Here is a 7,008-nt window from a genome sequence, read left to right as displayed (position 1 = left end):
TTTATAGGTGTGATGTGGTAGCTCACTGTAGTTTTGACTTGCATTTCCCTGATGATTAGTGATGTTAAGTATTTTTTCAGATGTCTGTAGGCCATCTGTACAAAAATCTCTGTTCAGTGCCTCTGCCCATTTTTTAATTGAGTTTGTTTTTTTGATATTGAGTTGCATGAGTTCTCTATATATTTTAGATATCAACCTCATTGCATATATCTGATATTACAAATATCTTCTCTCATTCAGTAGGCTGACTTTTGTTTTCTTGATAGTTTCCTTTGCTGTGCAAAGCTGTTTAGTTGATATAGTCCCATTTTTTATTTTTGCTTTTGTGTCCTGTGGCTGAGGAGATAAAATACAGAATGTATCACAAATCTCTGTGCCATCCTTACTCAGAGGCCACGCTAATCCTCTTGGTATTACTCCAGTTTTAGCATATGTGTTGCCCACACAAGCCCTCACTACTGATTTTTTTAACATGGTTCTGAAGGTACATGCGAGTACAATTAGAGAGGAGATTATGAGGTGTATATTATATACACATATATGAAAAAGGTTGTAATATTTGCAAATTTTAAACTTGCTTACATGAATACACAAAAGAATTTTTAGATGGCTGAGTATAATAATAGTAAAGAGCAAACAACTTTTATAAGTACAGACAATAACCAATTGGAAATTATAATGAAACAAAATACCACATTTACAATAGAAAAAAAATAAATTTAACAAGAAATATGCAAAATCAGTACAAATTAGGAAAACATACATTTTCTTTAATATGAAAATTCAATATTATAAAGATGTCAGCTCTTCCTAATGTAAGTAATAAACTTAATTCTATATCAATAACCAGGGTAGAGTGTTACTTATTTGTTCATTTTCTTGAACTGGAAAAACTAATTCACATAGAAAATAGGGAAAATGTTCAAGAAAATTCTGGTCTAAGAAGAGTAACAAGTTACAGTCTCTCCCATATTTTAAAATATCGAGTTGCCTGGACTCGGCATTGAAGACCAAGCAAATAGAGTTACAGTCATGAACTGTGGTGTTGGAGAAGACTCTTGAGAGTCCCTTGGACTGCAAGGAGATCCAACCAGTCCATCCTAAAGGAGATCAGTCCTGGGTGTTCTTTGGAAGGACTGATGCTAAAGCTGAAACTCCAGTACTTTGGCCACCTCATGAGAAGAGTTGACTCATTGGAAAAGACTCTGATGCTGGGAGGAATTGGGGGCAGGAGGAGAAGGGGACGACAGAGGATGAGATGGCTGGATGGCATCACTGACTCGATGGACGTGAGTTTGGGTGAACTCCGGGAGTTGGTGATGGACAGGGAGGCCTGGCGTGCTGCAATTCATGAGGTCGCAAAGAGTCGGACACGACTGAGCGACTGAACTGAACTGAATGTAATAATAATGTATGACTAGACATGCAGATAAATAGACATGCAGATAACAGACAAGAAAGTCTGTTAAGTAGATATGTGTTGAATATTAGTGTGTGGCAAGAATGGCATAACAAACCAGTAGGTGAGTGATGAATTATTTAAGAAGCAACAGTTAGAACACTGTATGGAACAACTGATTGTTTCAGGATTGAGAAGGGATTACAACGGGGCTGTCTACTGTCACTGTTTAATCTATACACTGAGCACATCATGAGAAATGCTGGACTGGCTGAGTTACAAGTTGCAATCAAGATAGACAGCAGAAACATCAACAACCTCAGATATGTGGATGATACCACCCTAATGGCAGAAAGCGAAGAGGAGCTCCCTATCCATCACCAACTCCCGGAGTTCACCCAAACTCATGTCCATCGAGTCAGTGATGCCATCCTGCCATCTCATCCTCTGTCGTCCCCTTCTCCTCCTGCCCCCAATTCCTCCCAGCATCAGAGTCTTTTCCAATGAGTCAACTCTTCACATCCTCTTCATGAGGATGAAGGAGGAGAGTGAAAGAGCCAGCTTAAAACTAAATATTGAGAAAACTAAGATCATGGCGTCTGGCTCCATTACTTTATGGCAATTAGAGGGAGAAAGGTGGAAGTAGTGATGGATTTCTGCTTCTTGGGCTCTAAAATCACTGCAGATGGTGGCTGCAGCCATGTAATCAGAAGATGTTTGCTTCTTGGCAGGAAAGCTACGACAAACCTAGATAGTGTGTTAAAAAGCAGAGACATTACTGCCAACAAAGATCCATATACTCAAGGCAATGGTCTTCCCAGTGGTCACGTAAGGCTGTGTGGGCTGGACCATAAAGAAGGCAGAACATGGAAGAATTGATGCCTTTGAACTGTGGTGCTGGAGAAGGCTCCTGAGAGTCGCTTGGACAGCAAGGAGATCAAACCAATCAAAATTAAGGGAAATCAACTCTGAAAACTTGTTGGAAGGACTGATGCTAATACTGAAACTCCAGTATTTTGGTCATCTGATGCGAACAGCTGACTCATTGCAAAAGTCCCTGATGCTGGGAAAGATTGAGGCCAGAAGGAGAAGAGCATGTCAGAGGATGAGATGGCTGGATGACATTACCAATGCAATGGACATGAACTTGGGCAAACTTCAAGAGATGGTGAGGGACAGAGAGGTCTGGTGTGCTGCAGTCCATGGGGTCACAAAGAGTCAGACACTACTGGGTGACTGAACAACAACAACATTGGAACAACTGGATAGTAATCTGGAAAATAAAAATATTTTGGGGCTCTTACCTCATTTCTTATCCCCAGATTCCAAATATTTAAAATATTTAAATAGAAAAATATAAGTATACTATGGAAATACTTTGTATGTATACACACAGGTGTGTGTGTGTATGTATGTAAAATGTTTCAAGGTTCAGAAGACATTCCTAGGGTTAATCCAAAACTAAGAAATATTAAGTTAAAAGATAGAATAAATTGACCATATAAAACTAAAATAAAATTATCTTGTCATTAAAATCCATTTAAAAATGCAAATGACAAGCCAGGGGAAAATATTTTCTCTGCAATTGATGACATAGACCAAAGGCTATGTTTCTTAGCATATATAAATAAATATATAAGAAAAAGGCCAATAATCCTACAAGAAATGGACAAAGGATAAAATGGTTGGTATCAAAGGAAATGTAAATGGGTCTTAAAATATGAAAAGTTATTCATTTAATACATAACAGGAAAAAACATTAATTTAAAAATTAAAACTACAATGAAATGCCATTTTCCTTTGTTAATTTGGCGAGGATAAAAGAATTTTTATAGCATACTATATTGAAAAGGGTGTGAGAAAATAGGTATTTAATACACTACTATTAGGTATGTAATTTGGTATAAACTCTATAAAAAACTATTTAACAATATCAAGATTGCAAATCCATATGGTCTTTGATCCTGCAATACTGCTCTGAGAATTTATCCACAGATATGCTTGTCACATCTTAAATGACAAACATACAAGGATATTCCTTATAGGGTTGTTTGAAATAACAAAAAGATTGGAAGCAGAGTAAATATCTATGTTAGGACACAGGTTAAGTAAATTATGTGCCTGTATGGCATGGGATTCTATGAAACCTTTTTAAAAATGGAGCTATTTATTTGTATTTATTTTGGACAATTTCCAGTATATAATATATATATGTTAAAAGATTAAAGTGAAGAATACAGTATACATTTTTGTTGTTTTATACTTGTATGTTCTCATATGCATTGTATACCTGTAAAGTGATCAATTTACCTCCAGGGAATGAAACTGGGAAACTAAGGGGCAGGAAAGATGAAATATGGTAAATTTTTAATCTACAAATTTTCATTTTTTGCTGTGTGAGGTATTACATACATGTAATAGTGATAACACTAAGCACGCTCTTCAATTCACTTGATATTTTCTAGGTACCAAGACTTTCTGGATAGAGAATGAAATGTTCAGTTTACATATGGAACAAGCCTCTTGTCAAAGACTGAGTTTGCTGACTGGCTACTGCTCTAGTCTGTTTTTGAAGCAAGGAATTCATGCCTGTACTTACAGGGCTTTGGTGCCTTGACCTATGTTTTGAGCCAGAGATGAAAACCCAGAGAGAGAAATAGACGGGTGAGACTAGGAATTACAGTGAGCGGGGTGGACAGACTTTGGGATAAGGAAGTAAAACTTGCCAGCAACTTTCACCCCTTTTATTAAGGTATTTATCTTAGATGGATATCTGCTTTGTACTCTGCGAAAGTAGAAAATCATGCCATGAAGTTAACCAGAGCCTGGAATTCTTTCTAGGGTAGCAAAATGGCTAAGAAAACACAGCAGTAATTTAATGTTTATAAAGAATGGTCTGAAAGAACTACAGTATATCAAAAGCAAATAACTGCAGAGGAAATTGGCATATTTTAATTCGGTTCAGACTATATTTTACATGTTCTGGCTGTACTGTAATGTACTAGTTTGCATGTAGAGCTTAAATGTATAATTAATACAGCTTTGAAGCTAGTTCTATCCACATAATTAAAATTTATCATGGAATTAGCTTTCATATAGAGACTTTTTAACATGTTATAGTCAATGCTATAAATTAGATCTTCTCTGATGAGCTCTAAGTAAAGAACTATAATTTATCTCAATGGTATTTTATTAGAGACGTCTTAATTGCTGTGGCAGGTGAAAAGCACCATCCAGTATCTTGGCTAAACATTTCAGTTAATGAAATCATTTTTCCTCTTAGCACTATTGGTTTAAAGAATATTCTGTTTTATTGAAGATGAACTAAAAGTCTTTTATTTTATATGCATGATTCAGCCTCACAATGAATGCCAGGCAAATCTACTTTATGGGACATTTACTCAATAAAAGAAAAAAGGAATCCTTTAACATTAGTGAAGGAAATGATAGACTATCCATTGTGAGATGTTAAAAGGAAGAAATCTCAAATTTCCCCTCCAGTGATCTAAAAGTAAAAATCTGGGAAATGATTGCTGATGAATGGATTATGTGTGTGGCATTTTTTATTACTTTTCAATTATTTGTATTATTTCCCTGTATATTTTTTTAATCAAAATTACAGAAATAAACACTTTAAATTTTTCTAATAATTCTTTCTATAAAAGATAGCTATTATTACTAGTTTGGCATACATTCTTCCAGAAATTTTCCACACAAAGTATTTTTTTTCCTTCTTAAAACTCTGGCTCTGTTGCCAACAATGTCTGAATTCTTCCGGCTCTGCCTGCTTCATTTGAGCAAATTTGCCCACCCCATGCAGCTTCAATCACTTTGTTGGAATGACGTATTATGTAACTATAGCCAACGTTCCCAGTTTCTGGGCCTAAGGACAGATTTTGTGCCAGTGCATCTGTGCCTAAGAGCAGATTTTAGATTGTGTGCCTGTGCCCAAGTAAGGACTAGGTGCCAACTTGTTCAAAGCTTAGTGGACTACAGATCCTCACATGTAGTGAGGGTGCCGCTGGTGGCTCCATTTCTTTAACCCCAGACACGTGCGTCTGGTGGAGCACAGTGCTGGAGGACAGTGTCTTTGTCATGCTTCCTCACGTTTTGTGCTGTGGATTAAGCAAGGTCTCTTATTGCAATTTCGCCCTTGTCAAAATGATTACCAAGTTTATTCCATCTTGGGTTGTATGTTTCCTAGCTTCTAATGGATGATTTTTATGGTTTAATGTTTGAGCACTAATACAGTAAACACTAGTGAGAATCTTTTAAAAAAGCCTTAGAAAACAATTTTGTTCAATATGATAGGTTATTTGAAATAATATCCACTATTTAAAGAGGCACTGAAATTAACAGTCTCAGTGCCATGCTGCATTTAGTGTGTGATTGAATTTTAACGTGTCAAATATATTTACTAAAGCCTAATACAAAATTCCATGGATGCTAGAATATTAATTCTCAGAAACCGTGGGTCAGAATGCATCACAAGCTGTTAAATGTCTTATTGAATTTTGTCAACTTGCCTACCCTCCTTAATATGCCACTTTCAGAGTAGCAAAACAGAAAGTGTACATACTTAGGAAGGCCAAATCTGTGCTTTCAAGTTATTTCTTAAAGCTGTCGTGAGGTTTCTTCTTCAGACAGAATTGGGTCAGAAGATTTAAAATACCAGATTTTCCTATTTTAATGTTGGAAATATCTCCTGTGTCTTAGACCATGTGAATTTTGTGTATATGTCAATATGTTTAAGGAGAAGGCAATGGCAACCCACTCCAGTACTCTTGCCTGGAAAATCCCATGGATAGAGGAGCCTGGTAGGCTGCAGTCCATGGGGTCACTAAGAGTCGGACACGACTGAGCGACTTCACTTTCACTTTTCACTTGCATGTATTGGAGAAGGAAATGGCAACCCACTCCAGTGTTCTTGCCTGGAGAATCCCAGGGATGGGGGAGCCTGGTGGGCTGCCGTCTATGGGGTCGCACAGTGTTGGACACGACTGAAGCAACTTAGCAGCAGCAGCAGCAGCAATATGTTTAGAAAATTTATATATACTGTCACTTATTGAAAACTTAGTTTGTAATAAGTATTCATGTGGATCATAGTATGACCTATAAATACCTTTCAGTCTTACCAGTGTATATAAAGTACTGATGAATTTCATATTGAGATCAAGCACCTCCATTTTCTTATAAAGCAGACAATGAAATATTACTCAGTTTTTCCAAACAGAATGAAGACAGGAAGATGACATTGTACTGAATGCCTGATAATCCCTCAATAGCACTTTAAAGACTAAACTTGATAGGAAACTTCCAGAAGCAGTGTTCAGACTTATAACTAGTTTGTCTGATGAGACTTTCAAGGGTCTTGAAATTTAGAGCTTGAAGGAACTTAAATATTATTGTCCTCATTTTATCTTTTGGGAAGCAAAAGACCAGATTCACTGCACATTCATCCATTCCATTATCATTCACTAAAAACAGTCTACAGGCTTGACTATTAGATCCCATGATCAAAAGTGAATAAGTTGTGGCTCAGTGAAGTGTCCAGAATTTCAGAGTTGTTTCTTTCAGTGGGAGAGAGAGTGAAAGAAGCACTGGGTCTA

At 36.7% G+C, this 7,008-nt stretch overlaps 1 pseudogene; it reads right to left on the bottom strand.

Moving 5' to 3' along the window:
• Positions 1 to 345: 345 nt before the first annotated feature.
• Positions 346 to 446, bottom strand: LOC139185291 (U6 spliceosomal RNA; annotated as a pseudogene).
• Between the last annotated feature and the right edge of the window lie 6,562 nt (positions 447 to 7,008).

This window comes from Bos indicus, chromosome 1 (assembly GCF_029378745.1).
Source record: "Bos indicus isolate NIAB-ARS_2022 breed Sahiwal x Tharparkar chromosome 1, NIAB-ARS_B.indTharparkar_mat_pri_1.0, whole genome shotgun sequence".
Classification (NCBI taxonomy): Eukaryota; Metazoa; Chordata; class Mammalia; order Artiodactyla; family Bovidae; genus Bos; species Bos indicus.
The sequence above is the reverse complement of the archived record's forward strand: the minus strand, read 5'-3'. Positions and strand labels throughout refer to the sequence as shown.